We start from the raw sequence: 20,833 nt of genomic DNA on the forward strand, positions 1-20,833 counted from the left end.
TATTCCAGAAATACATGTATATGCTTGGGATGTACGTGCAATGTTTCGGGCACAAACTCGTTTTATTTTGGGCTGTGAAAAAAAATAAAAATCTGACATTATATAGGTGTATAGTGTACATATAATCTGTCAAAAATTTGTCTTTTTTGTATCTTCAAAAATACAATGTATTTTGGGCTGAAATTTCTAGCATGCCTGCGGATTGTCTCTATGTTTGTTCCTATTTAATATCAATTTTTTTTGGAGTTGTGGAAATACAAAAAAAATGGAGTAATTTCCGAAATAAATTTGAGATTTTCCGGAATAAATTGCAGTAGGGGCAAAATGGTGCGCCGGTGCCAGCCACAGTGGGGGTCGTTTTTTTAATAACCAACTAGTATATCACAACTTTTTTAGTGCAATTTTGTCACATTGCAGCAGGGGCAAAATGATCATCTTAGTGTTTAAATTGTACTAGAGGGTCAAATAAGGAACCAACCAAACTTTGTGAGTCATGAAAGGAAGAAAAAAATATGCCAGGGCTAGAAAAGCAAGACAAACTTCAAGTAGGACCAAATAAGGAATTCTCTCGCCGAAGTTAGCGAGGAGAGAGGGAGATGTCAGCAAGGACCGTAGGTTTGGTCACGGATTACTCAGGGTTGTTTTTTTGCAAAATGTCCTGTCTGACAAGTAATTCGTGACGGAAGGAGTACATATCATGTTTTTTTTGTTGAGGGCACATATCATGTCATCGCTATTCAAATTCTGAAACAACAAAAACAAAAAAGTCAACCGTGGTTGTGTTAGTGGGCTCAATGCACAGCCCAAGTTGAATCAACAACTCATGAGTCTCTGTGTGAAGCTCGCATCTCAGCCCCCTTCCAGTTCCATAGCAAACCCCGACCAAACCGCCGCCGGCCATGTCAGGATCCCAATTGGATCTGACGAGATTGGATCAACTAAAACATGAATTTGAGAGAAATTTAGAAATAAACTAGGTAATTGCTGGATAGAAATTGAAGGATAAAATGCAGTAATTGAAGAGCTGGAAATAAGAACAAGATAAATTTAGGTTTTTGATTTCTTGATTGATTTGAACATGATACAACGCTAGCCTTATAAAGGCATAGCTATCTACAGGATGACATCCTAGGTGAAATACCGATACTGCCCTCAAACCACTAATAACCCCATATTACCTACATATCCTATTCCCTGACATTCCTTCCCCCTTGAGACCATTGCTCAGTAATGGATAAACAAGTTTCTACAGAAACTTTCATCAATGTACTTGAAAATTGATCAGCCAAAGAGGAATTCCATGACAATGAAATAGTGAACTTATTGCATTGCATCTCTGAAAAATCTGCCAGTAGTGTAAATCATTGCACCAAGAACTCCATTGTTGGGGTATCACTGCAACCTTTTCCTTTTATTTTGTGAACCATAACAAACATATGGACTTGTACTGAAGTAACGTAGTACCAGGATCCCATGCAAAAGAAGCATTGTTCACCAGACTTAGCCATGTTGTGAGTTCTGGAGTTTGAAAGGAGGACAAAAGATTTTCAGTAGCAGCAATCAAAATTTGCAACCAAGAATACAAGGAAGAAGATGGTCTAATTCCAGGATCCCATATACATACAACACTGCTTACTGACTGACTTGACCAAGCTGCTAAATCTGGGATGCGTGTGCAAGACAACGGTTTATCAGTTTTACTCCATATTGTCAAACTATTCAACCAGCGATACAAGGATACTTTAACTCCAGGATCCCATAGTACACATTTCATGGAAGTTATTGATAATTCCCACAAACAGTTGCGGAGAAGAAATATTCCATACCATGGATTCCAAGGCAAGGTCCGCCTAGCTGAGAAGATATTGCTCTTTTTCATTGATGTATCAAGAATAAGCTGAGCTGAAGAAATACTTGTAAGGGTATATTGCCCCTATGTGTGGTTTTGGTAATCAATGACAACCCCTATGGACTAATGTTTTCATTGAGTTTATATGAAGGAATATTCCATAGGTACTACTTGCTCTCCATGTGTTGGATTCAAGTATGGATGCCATGAAGATAAAGATATACCTTGTGTATTGGCATCAAGATCATCGGTATGAAGATATATATGTGATATGATCAAGAAGAAGAAATGAAGATGGAGTTCTTATGTGGAACTCAATATTAGCCATGCTCTATCTTAAGTGAGTATGAGAAGATACAAGGTTGAATTGGGCAAGTTCAAGATGAGCATCTTGAGTGGATCACATGCTTGAAGCTTGCCGTCCATTTGGTGATAGTGAACATGTGAAGATGTGCATCAATAGAGCTTTCCCATCATAGTGTATGGGGAGCATTTGTGAGTATACACGAAGCGACAATGATCAAGTGATGGGATGCGCAAGGCAAAGGTATGGCCTTGCTAGGTTTTCCTTTTACCGGTCTCAAGGTGGATGTTGGGAGACCGGATTATAGGATAGATAGCCGCACTATTAAGAGGGGCTTTCGGTTGAGTAACTTGATCACATCGTCTTAGGGAGCTCAATCCTTTGCATACTTTGCACATTCTTATTGCTTCTTGGTATTTCTCAGTGTGAGGTTCTTGAGCTTGTTGCTAGCTTTACAACAAGCCCAAGTTCATCGAAAACGGAGTTCACATGCATCTTCTATTGCGTTTTCGAGGTTGGGTGATTTTACCGGTTATTCATGATATAAGGTTCTACCTTTTATATTCATGATAAAATCCCCTCCTACAGATTCTTGGGTTTTCACTTTCTATAAGATAGCATTTGTTGTTATCTTCCAAACAAAATTGGTTTCATGCGAATCGGAGTTCGGGAGCATTAGTTATTAAAGAAAAAGGAAAAAGGGAAAAATGATAAAGAGAAAAAGAAAAAAAGAGGCCAGCGGACCGGCCGGCCAGACCGGACCAGCCACCGGCCCACCCGGTCCGCGCCGGGGTTTCGGCTGGTGCCTTCCGGGCCACATCCAGGGGCGTTGGGCCCGTAACCGGCAGCAGGCCCGGTCCGCCGACCGGCCTGCCCGGCGCCTCCCGGCCCGGCCGGAACCCACTCCGGGCCGCCTTCCCGCCGTTCGGCCCACGCGGCCGCGTGCCTCTGCGCAGCCCACGCGCCCGCGCGCCTGGCCGGGCTGGGCCTCTCCGCCGTCGGCCCACCGCTGCGCAGCCCGTGCGCCTGGCGCCTTGCCTACTCGCGCCGCGCGGCTGCTGCCCAGTCCGGTTGCTGGGCCGGTCCGGCCGGACCCCCAGCTGGGCTGGTCAGCGCCAAATCCGGCCGGCCGGCCTGGCAGCCGGCTGGGCCGTTTTCTGTCTAGTTTTTTCTGCCCGATTTTCTGTCTTTTTCCCCCAACAGCTATTTTTCCCCTTTAGCTATAAATAGGCTTCTTCCACCTTGAGCCAAACTAGTTCTTCCCATTCTCTCTCCTCCATTGCTACTATTTGAAGAACTTGCTCTTCCCCTTGAATCCTCCAACCATTCTTGCTCATATTTGAGGATTTGAGAGAGGGGATCTAGATCTACACTTCCACCAAACCGTTTCTTCTCTAAGTGAGGGAATCTCTTGGGATCTAGATCTTGGAGTCTTTGGTTGACTTTCCCCCTTGTTCTTCCTCTCCAATCTCATCCTAGCATTCGTTGCTTTGGTGGGATTTGAGTGTGAAGGACTTGAACACCTCCGGTGTTCTTGCTTTGCATCATTGCATAGTGTTGAGCTCTCCACCACGATTTGTTCGAGTGAGAGACCGTGAGCTTGTTACTCTTGGAGGGTGACCTCCTAGTTGGCTTGGTGATTGGTGCTCCGGTGATCTCTTCAAGAAGATTGTGAAGAGGCCCGGGCTTCTCCTTCGTGGAGCTTGTGAAGTGGTTGTGGAGCTTGCCATCTCCGGAGCGGAGGAAAAGCTAACCATAAGGAAAGGGCCATCATCCTTCGTGGGTGTGGTTCGGAGAATAGGGTGAGCCTTCGTGGCGCGGGGAATCCTTCATGGGACCTCCACTCCTCCAAACGTGACGTACCTTGTTGCAAAGCAAGGGAACACGGGAATACATCCTCGTCTCCGCGTGCCTCGGTTATTTCTATACCCGAGCTCTCTTTCCTTGTGATAGCCATCGTGCTTGAAGTACATATATCTTGCTATCACTTGTGCTACATATATCTTGTGCCTATCTTGCTTAGCTCTAGTTGCTATTGTTACACTTAGTTGAGCTTAGCATATTTAGGGTTTGTGCTTGTAAACTAAACGATAGTTTAATTCCGCATTCATACAAGACAAATCCGCAAGAGTTTGTAATTGCCTATTCACCCCCCCCTCTAGGCGACATCTCGATCTTTCAATTGGTATCAGAGCAAGGTCTCTCCTTGTTTAAGGCTTCACCGCCTTGAGAGTAAAGATGTCGGCTAGTATAGTGCACAATGACACAGTTATCTTTAATGGCACAAATTATCTTTTGTGGAGAAATTGCTTGCTTTGTAAGCTTCGGACCTTGTGTCCACATATAGAGCAATTTCTAGATGTCGGTTTTTCTCCTCCGATGGATTCTCAAAATCTATCTTTAGAGGATGAGAAAAACTTACATCTTGAAGCTCAAGTATCTAATGAGCTTTTATTCTCTTTGAGACCCGATTTTCGTAGGTTCTTGATATATATAAAGCGAAAATCGTCTCATGAGATGTGGATCAAGCTTAAGGAAATGTTTGGTGGATCCACTTCTCAATTGGTCGGTGGTGACTCCGAGGAGCTCTCTTCCCCTTCACATCATGAAGAGCTCCAAGTTGCTTCCACCTCCGATCGTGATGAGTTATCATCTTCTTTCACTTCACCAACGTGTAGCAAGACACGAGGTAATGATATGGTGAGTGGTGAGGAAAATTGCAATGTTGATATTGTGCTCAATAGTGATGATTCTTCATCTCTATCCCATTGTAATGCTTCCTCTTTGGACTTAAACACATCTAGCATTGAAAATGACCTACATGCTTGTGTTGATAGTCCTTGCATATCATGTGTAAATTGCTTACATAGATCTCATGAAGATATGCTTACCTTGTCTTGCCCCCATAATCAAAATGCTTATATTTCCTCTAGTTGTTTGTTGACTAACAATGTAGAGGAAACCGAACACTCTATGGATCAAGACATGTTTTCAAATGAGGATTCAAGAATATCTTCATCTTCATTCTCCGGTATGCACATGTGCCTTATGGAAAATGGATCAAAGGTATCTCCTACTTTGACTCCTAACACTTCCTCTAATGATGAGAGTGATGATGATGATAATGATGAAGAATATAATACCTTGGTGCATAATATGGCAACGATATATGCTACTCTTCATGGTAATAAAAAGCTCGTGCTAATCTCGAACACTCTATGGATATCTTGAATAAATATAAGGAAACCATAGTGAAGTTGGAGTCCCATGTTGAAAATGAGGAAATGAGATTCACTCTCCTCAAGCATGAGCTAAAAGATGAGAAGCATGCTAATTTCATGCTTACACAAAAAGTTGAATCCTATATGCATGAAAATGAGAAAACTATTGTTGATGCTTGTGCTACTAACTCTAATTCTTGTGAAGCATCGACCTTAAAGGAGAATGTTGAGCTAAGGGCTCAACTTGAGTTGCTAACTAGCAATTATAGGGAATTGGAAGAAAGTCATAAAAAGCTCTCAAGCTCTCATGATGATCTTCTAATTTCCTATGATGGGCTAAAGTTAGCTCATGAGGCAAGTATCACTAAGGTAACATCTTGTGAGCCTCATATGGATGTTAGCACAATCTCTACTACAAATGTTATATTGCCATGTGCTAGTCCTTGTAATCCATCTAGTCAAACTAGTGATACACCTTGTGTTGGATTACTCACTTTGCCTTGTTGCTCTAACAATGAAGCTTCTACTTCCTCTAGTACTTGTATTTCTACTAACCATGTAGAGGAAATAAGAGAGCTCGAGGCTCAAGTCCTTTCTTTGAAGAAAGACTTGGAAAAGCATCATGAAGGGAAAACCGCACTTGACAAGATGCTAAGTGTGCAACAATCCCCCAATGACAAAAGTGGACTTGGATTCAACTCCAATAACAAGAACAAGTCCAAGAGCAAGAGCAACAAGAAGAAGGGCCAAGACAAAGTCAAGAATCCGGCCAAGTTAGTTTGCTTCAAGTGCAAGGTTGAAGGGCATCATGTTAGATCATGCCCATTGAAGAAGAAGAAGCACTTGAGTGAGAAACAACAAGGGAAACGGCCACAAGGTCAAGGTCAAGCTCATGCTCGACCTCAAGTTGAAGATAGGGCACTTCCCAAGAAGAATCAAGATATAGTTCCCCAAGAGAAGAAATCAATAAAGAAGAGAAAGGGGAACACTTGCTACTTATGTCGTGAGAAGGGGCACTTTGCTTCTTCTTGCTTAGGTGGTACCTTCTCTAACCCTATAATTGTTGATGATTGATACGTCTCCGACGTATCGATAATTTCTTATGTTCCATGCCACATTATTGATGTTATCTACATGTTTTATGCACACTTTATGTCATATTCGTGCATTTTCTGGAACTAACCTATTAACAAGATGCCGAAGTGCCGCTGTCTGTTTTCTGCTGTTTTTGGTTTCAGAAATCCTAGTAAGGAAATATTCTCGGAATTGGACGAAATCAAAGCCCAGGGGCCTATTTTTCCACGAAGCTTCCAGAAGTCCGAAGGAGAGACGAAGAGGGGCGACGAGGGGGCCACACCCTAGGGCGGCGCGGCCCCCCCCTTGGCCGCGTGGCCCTGTGGTGTGGGGCCCCCGTGCCGCCTCTTGACCTGCCCTTCCGCCTACAAATAGCCTCCGTGACGAAACCCCCAGTACCGAGAGCCACGATACGGAAAACCTTCCAGAGACGCCGCCAACGCCGATCCCATCTCGGGGGATCCAGGAGATCGCCTCCGGCACCCTGCCGGAGAGGGGAATCATCTCCCGGAGGACTCTACGCCGCCATGGTCGCCTCCGGTGTGATGTGTGAGTAGTCTACCCCTGGACTATGGGTCCATAGCAGTAGCTAGATGGTTGTCTTCTCCCCATTGTGCTATCATTGTCGGATCTTGTGAGCTGCCTAACATGATCAAGATCATCTATCTGTAATTCTATATGTTGCGTTTGTTGGGATCCGATGAATAGAGAATACTTGTTATGTTGATTATCAAAGTTATATCTACGTGTTATTTATGATCTTGCATGCTTTCCGTTACTAGTAGATGCTCTGGCCAAGTAGATGCTTGTAACTCCAAGAGGGAGTACTTATGCTCGATTTTGGGTTCATGCCTGCATTGACACCTGGGACAGTGACAGAAAGTTCTAAGGTTGTGTTGTGCTGTTGCCACTAGGGATAAAACATTGATGCTATGTCTAAGGATGTAGTTGTTGATTACATTACGCACCATACTTAATGCAATTGTCTGTTGTTTACAACTTAATACAGAAGGGGTTCGGATGATAACCTGAAGGTGGACTTTTTAGGCATAGATGCAGTTGGATGGCGGTCTATGTACTTTGTCGTAATGCCCAATTAAATCTCACAATACTCATCATGATATGTATGTGCATGGTCATGCTCTCTTTATTTGTCAATTGCCCAACTGTAATTTGTTCACCCAACATGCTGTTTGTCTTATGGGAGAGACACCTCTAGTGAACTGTGGACCCCGGTCCAATTCTCTTTACTGAAATACAATCTACTGCAATACTTGTTCTACTGTTTTCTGCAAACAATCATCTTCCACACAATACGGTTAATCCTTTGTTACAGCAAGCCGGTGAGATTGACAACCTCACTGTTTCGTTGGGGCAAAGTACTTTGGTTGTGTTGTGCAGGTTCCACGTTGGCGCCGGAATCCCTGGTGTTGCGCCGCACTACATCCCGCCGCCATCAACCTTCAACGTGCTTCTTGGCTCCTCCTGGTTCGATAAACCTTGGTTTCTTTCTGAGGGAAAACTTGCTGCTGTGCGCATCATACCTTCCTCTTGGGGTTCCCAACGAACGTGTGAGTTACACGCCATCAAGCATATTTTCTGGCGCCGTTGCCGGGGAGATCAAGACACGCTGCAAGGGGAGTCTCCACTTCTCAATCTCTTTACTTTGTTTTTGTCTTACTTAGTTTTATTTACTATTTTGTTTGCTGCACTAAATCAAAATACAAAAAAATTAGTTGCTAGTTTTACTTTACTTGCTATCTTGTTTGCTATATTAAAAACACAAAAAAAAAAATTAGTTTACTTGCATTTACTTTATCTAGTTTGCTTAATTTACTACTACTAAAATGAGTAATCCTGAAGTTAAAGTTCGTACGTTTAAGCAACGAGGGGGAGAATGTTTGAGAGATGCTTGGTATAGAATTAGCGATGCCCATAATAGATGCACTAAGAAGCACTCCACCATTATTTTACTCAGGAATTTTTATGTTGGTATCTCTAGCTGGAATAGATATGTTCTTGATAGTCTCGCAAAAGGTGACTTCCTAAGTACTCCTGCATTAGAAGCTAGTTGCATTATTGAGAGTTTATTTGGAATACCCCCTGTTGATAAAGTTAAAACTGAAATCTCTCTTGAAGATGTTATAAAAAAATTGGAAACCATAGAGAAAATTTTTCCAAGTATTGAAGCTAAATTGGAAATATTACTTGATAAAACTGATGAACTTGATAAATCCTTGGGAGGAATTGATGAAAGAATTAGTGTCCTAGGAACTAATGCTGTCCATGATGATCAAATCAATAGGATTGACGAACTTGAAAAAGCTATGGGAACCTTGGGTTCAACATTTTCTTCTCTTAAATATAAGGAGAAAGCTTATGTGGGTAAGGAGCAAAAGTTTATGTATGTCTCTAAAGTGCCTAGACCAAAGAAGTATTATTAAAGGCCTAAAATTGACAAAGCCCTTAGTACCACTATGGATGGGGGAGCTCATGATAACAATGCACCACCTCTTGATAATACTTGATACACACTTTCTGCGCCTAGCTGAAAGGCGTTAAAGAAAAGCGCTTATGGGAGACAACCCATGTTTTTACCTACAGTACTTTATTTTTATTTTGTGTCTTGGAAGTTGTTTACTACTGTAGCAACCTCTCCTTATCTTAGTTTTGTGTTTTGTTGTGCCAAGTTAAGCCGTTGATAGAAAAGTAAGTACTAGATTTGGATTACTGCACAGTTCCAGATTTCTTTGCTGTCACGAATCTGGGTCCACCTCCCTGTAGGTGGCTCAGAAAATTAAGCCAATTTACGTGCATGATCCTCAGATATGTACGCAACTTTCATTCAATTTGAGCATTTTCATTTGAGAAATTCTGGTGCCATTTTAAAATTCGTCAATATGAACTGTTCTGTTTTGACAGATTCTGTCTTTTATTTCGCATTGCCTCTTTTGCTATGTTGGATAAATTTCTTTGATCCACTAATGTCCAGTAGCATTATGCAATGTCCAGAAGTGTTAAGAATGATTGTGTCACCTCTGAATATGTCAATTTATATTATGCACTAACCCTCTAATGAGTTGTTTCGAGTTTGGTGTGGAGGAAGTTTTCAAGGATCAAGAGAGGAGTATGATGCAACATGATCAAGGAGAGTGAAAGCTCTAAGCTTGGGGATGCCCCGGTGGTTCACCCCTGCATATATTAAGAAGACTCAAGCGTCTAAGCTTGGGGATGCCCAAGGCATCCCCTTCTTCATCGACAACATTATCAGGTTCCTCCCCTGAAACTATATTTTTATTCCATCACATCTTATGTGCTTTTTCTTGGAGCGTCGGTTTGTTTTTGTTTTTTGTTTTGTTTGAATAAAATGGATCCTAGCATTCACTTTATGGGAGAGAGACACGCTCCGCTGTAGCATATGGACAAGTATGTCCTTGGTTTCTACTCATAGTATTCATGGCGAAGTTTCTCCTTCGTTAAATTGTTATATGGTTGGAATTGGAAAATGATACATGTAGTAATTGCTATTAATGTCTTGGGTAATGTGATACTTGGCAATTGTTGTGCTCATGTTTAAGCTCTTGCATCATATGCTTTGCACCCATTAATGAAGAAATACATAGAGCATGCTAAAATCTGGTTTGCATATTTGGTTTCTCTAAGGTCTAGATAATCTCTAGTATTGAGTTTGAACAACAAGGAAGACGGTGTAGAGTCTTATAATGTTTTCAATATGTCTTTTATGTGAGTTTTGCTGCACCGGTTCATCCTTGTGTTTGTTTCAAATAAGCCTTGCTAGCCTAAACCTTGTATCGAGAGGGAATACTTCTCATGCATCCAAAATACTTGAGCCAACCACTATGCCATTTGTGTCCACCATACCTACCTACTACATGGTATTTTCCGCCATTCCAAAGTAAATTGCTTGAGTGCTACCTTTAAAATTCCATCATTCACCTTTGCAATATATAGCTCATGGGACAAATAGCTTAAAAACTATTGTGGTATTGAATATGTAATTATGCACTTTATCTCTTATTAAGTTGCTTGTTGTGCGATAACCATGTTCACTGGGGACGCCATCAACTATTCATTGTTGAATTTCATGTGAGTTGCTATGCATGTCCGTCTTGTCTGAAGTAAGAGAGATCTACCACCATATGGTTAAGCATGCATATGTTAGAGAAGAACATTGGGCCGCTAACTAAAGCCATGATCCATGGTGGAAGTTTCAGTTTTGGACAATATCCTCAATCTCAAATGAGAAAATTATTAATTGTTGTTACATGCTTATGCATAAAAGAGGAGTCCATTATCTGTTGTCTATGTTGTCCCGGTATGGATGTCTAAGTTGAAGAATAATCAATAGCAAGAAATCCAATGCGAGCTTTCTCCTTAGACCTTTGTACAAAGTGCATAGAGGTACCCCTTTGTGACACTTGGTAAAAACAATGCATTGTGATGATCCGGTAGTCCAAGCTAATTAGGACAAGGTGCGGGCACTATTAGTACACTATGCATGAGGCTTGCAACTTATAAGATATAATTTACATGATGCATATGCTTTATTACTACCGTTGACAAAATTGTTTCATGTTTTCAAAATCAAAGCTCTAGCACAAATATAGCAATCGATGCTTTTCCTCTATGGAGGACCATTCTTTTACTTTCAATGTTGAGTCAGTTCACCTATTTCTCTCCACCTCAAGAAGCAAACACTTGTGTGAACTGTGCATTGATTCCTACATACTTGCTTATTGCACTTATTATATTACTCTATGTTGACAATATCCATGAGATATACATGTTATGAGTTGAAAGCAACCGCTGAAACTTAATCTTCCTTTGTGTTGCTTCAATACCTTTACTTTGAATTATTGCTTTATGAGTTAACTCTTATGCAAGACTTTATTGATGCTTGTCTTGAAGTGCTATTCATGAAAAGTCTTTGCTTTATGATTCACTTGTTTACTCATGTCATATATATTGTTTTGATCGCTGCATTCACTACATATGCTTTACAAATAGTATGATCAAGATTATGATGGCATGTCACTCCAGAAATTATCTGTGTTATCGTTTTACCTGCTCGGGACGAGCAGAACTAAGCTTGGGGATGCTGATACGTCTCCGACGTATCGATAATTTCTTATGTTCCATGCCACATTATTGATGTTATCTACATGTTTTATGCACACTTTATGTCATATTCGTGCATTTTCTGGAACTAACCTATTAACAAGATGCCGAAGTGCCGCTGTCTTGTTTTCTGCTGTTTTTGGTTTCGAAATCCTAGTAAGGAAATATTCTCGGAATTGGACGAAATCAAAGCCCAGGGGCCTATTTTTCCACGAAGCTTCCAGAAGTCCGAAGGAGAGACGAAGAGGGGCGACGAGGGGGCCACACCCTAGGGCGGCGCGGCCCCCCCCTGGGCCGCGCGGCCCTGTGGTGTGGGGCCCCCGTGCCGCCTCTTGACCTGCCCTTCCGCCTACAAATAGCCTCCGTGACGAAACCCCCAGTACCGAGAGCCACGATACGGAAAACCTTCCAGAGACGCCGCCAACGCCGATCCCATCTCGGGGGATCCAGGAGATCGCCTCCGGCACCCTGCCGGAGAGGGGAATCATCTCCCGGAGGACTCTACGCCGCCATGGTCGCCTCCGGTGTGATGTGTGAGTAGTCTACCCCTGGACTATGGGTCCATAGCAGTAGCTAGATGGTTGTCTTCTCCCCATTGTGCTATCATTGTCGGATCTTGTGAGCTGCCTAACATGATCAAGATCATCTATCTGTAATTCTATATGTTGCGTTTGTTGGGATCCGATGAATAGAGAATACTTGTTATGTTGATTATCAAAGTTATATCTACGTGTTATTTACGATCTTGCATGCTTTCCGTTACTAGTAGATGCTCTGGCCAAGTAGATGCTTGTAACTCCAAGAGGGAGTACTTATGCTCGATAGTGGGTTCATGCCTGCATTGACACCGGGACAAAGGATGTAAAGTTCTAAGGTTGTGTTGTGCTGCTGCCACTAGGGATAAAACATTGATGCTATGTCTAAGGATGTAGTTGTTGATTACATTACGCACCATACTTAATGCAATTGTCTGTTGCTTTGCAACTTAATACTGGAGGGGGTTCGGATGATAACCTGAAGGTGGACTTTTTAGGCATAGATGCAGTTGGATGGCGGTCTATGTACTTTGTCGTAATGCCCAATTAAATCTCACAATACTCATCATGATATGTATGTGCATGGTCATGCTCTCTTTATTTGTCAATTGCCCAACTGTAATTTGTTCACCCAACATGCTGTTTGTCTTATGGGAGAGACACCTCTAGTGAACTGTGGACCCCGGTCCAATTCTCTTTACTGAAATACAATCTACTGCAATACTTGTTCTACTGTTTTCTGCAAACAATCATCTTCCACACAATACGGTTAATCCTTTGTTACAGCAAGCCGGTGAGATTGACAACCTCACTGTTTCGTTGGGGCAAAGTACTTTGGTTGTGTTGTGCAGGTTCCACGTTGGCGCCGGAATCCCTGGTGTTGCGCCGCACTACATCCCGCCGCCATCAACCTTCAACGTGCTTCTTGGCTCCTCCTGGTTCGATAAACCTTGGTTTCTTTCTGAGGGAAAACTTGCTGCTGTGCGCATCATACCTTCCTCTTGGGGTTCCCAACGAACGTGTGAGTTACACGCCATCAATGATGATTATTCTCTAGGGAAGGATAAGGATGGCAATGTGTTTGCCAAGTTTGTTGGAACTCAAAGTGGTCTCAAGAAAAGGACCATTTGGGTTGCCAAGCCTATTGTGATTAACCTCTTAGGACCCAACTTAGTTGGGGACCAACAATCTCAAACTTGATCAATAGGTACAAGTGGAGGTCATTGGAGACTTGGCTACTTCATGAAGAATTAAGGGATCTTCATATATTATATTTTTACCAAGCCAAGTCATATGGATTATCATCTATATCTTATATCCAATGTTCCTCTTTGCGGTAACTTATACTTCAACTCTTCATGTTTATTGTAAGTTACTTGCCCCTTTGCATGTTTGGTTTTGTACCAAATATGTGTATGTATGTGTTGTGTCTAACTTGCCTATATTGTGTATTCAAGTATGTTTGTTTGACTCATCATATACTTGTGTATTGTTTTGAGCCTAATGCATCTTGATGATATCTTATTTGGCTCTCTTTGAGTGATTAATGGAACATCCCATTTTGGGGGAGTGATATGCATTGTTGATACGTCTCCAACGTATCTATAATTTCTGATGTTCCATGCTTGTTTTATGACAATACCGACATGTTTTGTTCACATTTTATGTCATATTTATGCGTTTTCCGGAACTAACCTATTGACGAGATGCCGAAAGGCCAGTTGCTGTTTTCTGCTGTTTTTGGTTCCAGAAAGGCTGTTCGGGCAATATTCTCGGAATTGGACGAAATCAACGCCAAACCTCCTATTTTTCCCGGAAGGCTCCAGAACACCGAAGAAGAGTCGGAGAGGGGCCAGGGGGCCACCACACCACATGGCGGCGCAGGCCAGACCCTGGCCGCGCCGGCCTAGGGTGTGGCGCCCCCAGGTGCCCCCCTGCGCCGCCTCTTCGCCTATAAAATTCCTTTCGACCTAAAAACGCAGTACCAATTGACGAAACTCCAGAAAGACTCCAGGGGCGCCGCCGCCATCGCGAAACTCCAATTCGGGGGATAGAACTCTGTTTCGGCACCCTGCCGGGACGGGGAATTGCCCCCGGAGCCATCTCCACCGCCGTCTTCACCGCCATTGCTGCCTCCATGATGAGGAGGGAGTAATCCACCCCCGAGGCTGAGAGCTCCGCTGTAGCTATGTGGTTCATCTCTCTCCCATGTACCTCAATACAATAATCTCATGAGCTGCTTTACATGATTGAGATTCATATGAGTTTTGTATCACAATTTATCTATGTGCTACTCTAGTGATGTTATTAAAGTAGTTTATTCCTCCTGCACGGTGTAATGGTGACAGTGTGTGCATCCGTGTTAGTACTTGGTTTATGCTATGATTATGATCTCTTGTAGATTATGAAGTTAACTATTGCTATGATGGTATTGATGTGATCTATTCCTCCTACATAGTGTGAAGGTGACAGTGTGCTTGCTATGTTAGTACTTGGTTTAGTCGTATTGATCTATCTTACACTCTAAAGTTATTTAAATATGAACATTGAATTGTGGAGCTTGTTAACTCCGGCATTGAGGGTTCGTGTAATCCTACGCAATGTGTTCATCATCCAACAAGAGTGTAGAGTATGCATTTATCTATTCTGTTATGTGATCAATGTTGAGAGTGTCCACTAGTGAAAGTCTAATCCCTAGGCCTTGTTCCTAAATACTGCTATCGCTGCTTGTTTACTGTTTTACTGCGTTACTATTGCTGCAATACTACCACCATCAACTACACGCCAGCAAGCTATTTTCTGGCACCGTTGCTACTGCTCATACTTATTCATACCACCTGTATTTCACTATCTCTTCGCCGAACTAGTGCACCTATTAGGTGTGTTGGGGACACAAGAGACTTCTTGCTTTGTGGTTGCAGGGTTGCATGAGAGGGATATCTTTGACCTCTTCCTCCCTGAGTTCGATAAACCTTGGGTGATCCACTTAAGGGAAAATTTGCTGCTGTTCTACAAACCTCTGCTCTTGGAGGCCCAACACTGTCTACAGGAAAAGGAGGGGGCGTAGACATCAAGCTATTTTCTGGCGCCGTTGCCGGGGAGGAAAGGTAAAAGGTACTCACACTCCGGATCCCGGCTACTAAGCTATTTTCCGGCGCCATTGTAAGTACTCGAAGCTATTTCCTTTAGATCCTGCAATTGCAACTTTTTGTTTCTTGTTTACACTAGTTAGGCATAATGGAAAACAACAAAAAAATTGGTGAGCTTTTTAGTCTTTTTCCTGATTTAGAATTGTTTGATGCGAAAATTAAACCTATGGAACCTTATTTGCATGCTAGTAGCGATGTTATTAGTATGAATGCAATTACTGCTAATGCTATGGAGAAGTCTAAGCTTGGGGAAGCTAGTTTTTGTGATCTTTTTAGCTTCCCATCTTTAGGGGAGAAAATTTGCCCTGATAATACTTTATCTCCCATATGCAATAACTCTAATGATGCTTCTGATATTTTAAATCCACCTGCTGAAAGTATTCCGTATAAAATACCTATGAAAATTATTGAACGTGTTATGGACAACCACTATAAAGGGGATGGAACTGTCCATCCTAGAGATCATTTACTGTTTTTGCATGAATTATGCGGGTTATTCAAGTGTGCAGGTATCTCTATGGATGAAGTGAAGAAGAAGCTATTCTCCGTTTCATTGCCTCCGGTAAAGCGGCGCATTGGTATAAATTGTTGGAGAATAGTCATTCTCTTGGTTGGGAGGAAATTGCATCTCTCTTTTATTCTAAATTTTATCCTCCTCATGAAGTGCATATTGATAGGAATTATATTTATAACTTTTATCCTCGTGATGGAGAGAGTATTTCTCAAGCGTGGGGGAGATTGAAATCACTAATGCTCAAATGTCCCATTCATGAGCTCCCCCGTAATGTTATTGTTAATAATTTTTATGCGAGGCTTTCAGGACAACACAAGGACTATCTGGACGCGTGTTCGGAGGGATCTTTCACAAGCAAGGAGGTTGAAGCTAGGTGGGATCTTCTTGATCGGATTAAGGAGAACGCTGAAGGATGGGAGAACAATGAAGGTAAAGAGTCAGGTATAAATTATGATTATGAATGCATTGAAGCTTTTATGGATACCGATAAATTTCGAAATATGAGTGCTACTTATGGTCTTGACTCTCAAGTTGCTGCAAATCTTTATAAATCCTTTGCTTCTCATTTTGAATTGCCTAAGAAGAATTTTGATAAGTATCATGAACCTTTTAAAGAGGCTTGCATGAAGAATGAAATTGTTGTTAATTATTGCAATAAGCATGCTCAAACTCCTAAGAATGCTATTTCCTATAAGCATGTTAATTTTTGTGGAATGCATAGACCTTGTGGAATTAATCAAATCGAAGATGAATATTGTATCCATCATACTAATGAAAAAACTAGAAAGTGGTCTAGGGCGCTAGATGATCTTGGTAAAAAAGTTTGTGTCCTCTATCCTTTTATTTGTGAAGTTTGCCATGAAGTGGGTCATTTTAATTTTCAATGCTCCTCCAATGATAATTTGAACCCAATGAGTGCTGCAAATTTGTATTGTGATGATGAAATTACTCCTAATCAGCATGATGAACTTACTTTATTTTTGGGGTGTGAAGAACTGTCGAGAAAAATCTCTTTGTTACATATGAGTGATCTTGATATTGATGATGTCCTGCATGGGTGTTTTTCTTATTGCATTGATAATAGCCATACAAATACTTACATACAAAATATTTTAGAAGACGACACCTTGCCAAAATATGATAGGACCGCCATGTGTTTTGAACTAATTAATGAAAAGGAGGAATCCTCCCAAGTTTCTTCTATTGTTTCTAAAAGTAAATCAGGTTATGCGGATAAGCCACCCTTCAAGCCTCTTCCTCCTAAAGAAGGAAATGAGGAGAAGGAAGAGAAGAAGAAGAAGAAGAAGAAGGGAACGAAGAAGAAGAAGAGGAAGAAGAAGGAGAATAAAAAGAAAGAGGTAACGGCGTATCCCCGCGTGAATGAGATAACGCTAAGTAACCGTAAGTATGTTGCTCCTAATAATTATTGTGATGATGAATCTAAATATGATGATCTTCCTATGCCCTTTACATACATTAGAGATTATGATTTGAATGAGCACACTACTTTTGATATTGCAAATCTCTGGGAAACTAATTCTGAAAATGATGATGATAATAATTGCCATAGTGTCAGTGCTATCCATGTTTCCTCCCATAATGATATAGAAAGCTCTAAGCTTGGGGAAGAGGTGTTTGAAAATCCTTTTGCTACTGATCATTATGTGTTTGATACATCTCCTTCTAATAACAACGATGGTATGGTCATAGATAAACCGACTGTGAAAGATAACTATTCTATTTCTTATGATGACACTGTGCCTCCGATCTTTGATGATTATTATAAAGAATGCTATGATATAGGTTATAACTACCCTTATGAAACTTGTCATAGTCATGATTGGGTTACCAAAAACGATTCCCTTAATATGCAACTTGTTTACCATGTTCAAATTCTTGATAATAATCCTGCTCCAATTACTATTGATGAGAAGAACTCTCCTTATGCCAAAATTAATGATACTTCTATGCATATGAACCATGATAAGAATGTTTTAAGTGATGGGTATATTGTGGATTTCATCAATGATGCTACTGAAAGTTATTATGAGAGAGGGAAATATGGTTATATGCATCTTAATAATATTAAGTTTCCCCTCTTTATGTTGAGAATCTTGAAGTTACTCGTGTTTTATCCTATTATGCTTGTCACTTTGTTCTTCATGAATTCATTTGTGTACAAGATTCCTCTGCATAGGAAGCATGTTAGGCTTAAATGTGTTTTGAATTTGCCTCTTGAAGCTCTCTTTTGCTTCAAATACTATTTCTTGCGGGTGCATCACCAAAACTGCTGAGCCCATCTTAATGGCTATAAAGAAAGAACTTCTTGGGAGATAACCCATGTGTTATTTTGCTACAGTACTTTGTTTTATATTTGTGTCTTGGAAGTTGTTTACTACTGTAGCAACCTCTCCTTATCTTATTTTTGTGTTTTGTTGTGCCAAGTAAAGTCGTTGATAGAAAAGTTCATACTAGATTTGGATTACTGCGCAGAAACAGATTTCTTTGCTGTCACGAATCTGGGCTAAATTCTCTGTAGGTAACTCAGAAAATTAATCCAATTTACGTGAGTGATCCTCAGATATGTATGCAACTTTCATTCAATTTGAGCATTTTCATTTGAGCAAGTCTGGTGCCCCAATAAAATTCGTCTTTACGGACTGTTCTGTTTTGACAGATTCTGCCTTTTATTTCGCATTGCTTCTTTCGCTGTGTTGGGTGGATTTCTTTGTTCCATTACCTTCCAGTAGCTTTGAGCAATGTCCAGAAGTGTTAAGAATGATTGTGTCACCTCTGAACATGTGAGTTTTTGATTATGCACTAACCCTCTAATGAGTTTGCTTTGAGTTTGGTGTGGAGGAAGTTTTCAAGGGTCAAGAGAGGAGGATGATACAATATGATCAAGAAGAGTGAAAAGTCTAAGCTTGGGGATGCCCCGGTGGTTCATCCCTGCACATTTCAAGAAGACTCAAGCATATAAGCTTGGGGATGCCCAAGGCATCCCCTTCTTCATCGACAAATTATCAGGTTCCTTCTCTTGAAACTATATTTTTATTCGGTCACATCTTATGTACTTTACTTGGAGCGTCTGTTTGTTTGTTTCTATTTTTGTTTTTGTTTGAATAAATGCTTGTGTGGGAGAGAGACACGCTCCGCTGGTTCGTATGAACACATGTGTTCTTAGCTTTTAATTTTCATGGCGAAGGTTGAAACTGCTTCGTTAATTGTTATATGGTTGGAAACGGAAAATGCTACATGTAGTAATTGGTATGATGTCTTGAATAACTTGATATTTGGCAATTGTTGTGCTCTTGTTTAAGCTCTTGCATCATATACTTTGCACCTATTAGTGAAGAAATACATAGATCTTGTTAAAATTTGGTTTGCATGAGTGGTTTCTCTAGAGTCTAGATATTTTCTAGTGAGGTGTTTGAACAACAGGGAAGACGATGTATAGTCTTATAATGCTTGTAATATGTCTTTTATGTGAGTTTTGCTGTACTAGTTCGTGCTTGTGTTTGCTTCAAACAACCTTGCTAGCCTAAACCTTGTATCGAGAGGGAATACTTCTCATGCATCCAAATCCTTGAGCCAAACAACACTATGCCATTTGTGTCCACCATACCTACCTACTACATGGTATTTCCTGCCATTCCAAAGTAAATTGCTTGAGTGCTACCTTTAAACAATTCAAAATTTATCACCTCTGATTTGTGTCAATGTTTTATAGCTCATGAGGAAGTATGTGGTGTTTATCTTTCAATCTTGTTGGGCAACTTTCACCAATGGACTAGTGGCTTCATCCGCTTATCCAATAATTTTGCAAAAAGAGCTGGCAATGGGATTCCCAGTCCCAAATTAATTAACAAAAATAGACACTCCTCCATGGTATGTGATTGTTGGACGGCACCCGAAGGATTCGGTTAGCCATGGCTTGTGTAAGCAAAGGTTGGGAGGAGTGTCATCATAATAAAACTAAAATAAAAAGGCACTCCTTCATGGTATGAGATTGTTGGCAGGCACCCGAGGATTCGGTTAGCCATGGTTTGTGAAAGAAAGGTTGGAAGGAGTGCCATCCAAAAATAAAATAAAATGGGAGCCGCTCTTTGAAGGTTTGTCTGGCAAGGGGGTTAGAGTACCCGCTACCATTCGTTGACAACAACATACACCTCTCAAAACTTTATTTTTATGCTCTCTTTATGTTTTCAAAATAAAAGCTCTAGCACAAATATAGCAATTGATGCTTTCCTCTTTGAAGGACCATTCTTTTACTTTTATTGTTGAGTCAGTTCACCTATCTCTCTCTACCTCAAGAAGCAAACATTTGTGTGAACTGTGCATTGATTCTTACATACTTGCTTATTGCATTTGTTATATTGCTTTGCATTGACAACTATCCATGAGATATACATGTTACAAGTTGAAAGCAACCGCTGAAACTTAATCTTCCATTGTGTTGCTTCAATGTCTCTACTATGAATTTATTGCTTTATGAGTTAACCCTTATGCAAGACTTATTGATGCTTGTCTTGAAAGTACTATTCATGAAAAGCCTTTGCTATATGATTCAATTGTTTACTCATTGCATTTACGTTGTTTCTAATCGCTGCATTCATCTCATATGCTGTACAATAGTATGATTAAGATTATGTTGGTAGCATGTCACCTCAGAAATTATCTTTTATCGTTTACCTACTCGAGGACGAGTAGGAACTAAGCTTGGGGATGCTGATACGTCTCCAACGTATTTATAATTTCTGATGTTCCATGCTTGTTTTATGACAATACCGACATGTTTTGTTCACATTTTATGTCATATTTATGCGTTTTCCTAACTAACCTATTGACGAGATGCCGAAAGCGCAGCTTCTTTTTTCTGCTGTTTTTGGTTCCAGAAAGGCTGTTCGGGCAATATTCTCGGAATTGGACGAAATCAACGCCAAACCTCCTATTTTTCCCGGAAGGCTCCAGAACACCGAAGAAGAGTCGGAGAGGGGCCAGGGGGCCACCACACCACATGGCGGCGCAGCGGACCACGGCCGCGCCG

The 20,833-nt window shown here is 41.1% G+C and overlaps 1 protein-coding gene across 2 annotated transcripts in view; it reads left to right on the forward strand.

The window, feature by feature from the left end:
* Positions 1–862: 862 nt before the first annotated feature.
* The window catches only part of LOC127298903 (FBD-associated F-box protein At5g60610), a 39,904-nt gene continuing 19,933 nt past the window's right edge, over positions 863–20,833 (forward strand). For both annotated transcript variants that reach the window (XM_051328772.2, XM_051328773.2), the window contains exon 1: positions 863–896. The gene's annotated coding sequence lies outside the window, so the exon portion shown is untranslated. The remainder of the gene's footprint in view (positions 897–20,833) is intronic.

The sequence above is a fragment of the Lolium perenne genome, chromosome 5, assembly GCF_019359855.2.
Source record: "Lolium perenne isolate Kyuss_39 chromosome 5, Kyuss_2.0, whole genome shotgun sequence".
In the NCBI taxonomy this organism is placed as follows: domain Eukaryota; kingdom Viridiplantae; phylum Streptophyta; class Magnoliopsida; order Poales; family Poaceae; genus Lolium; species Lolium perenne.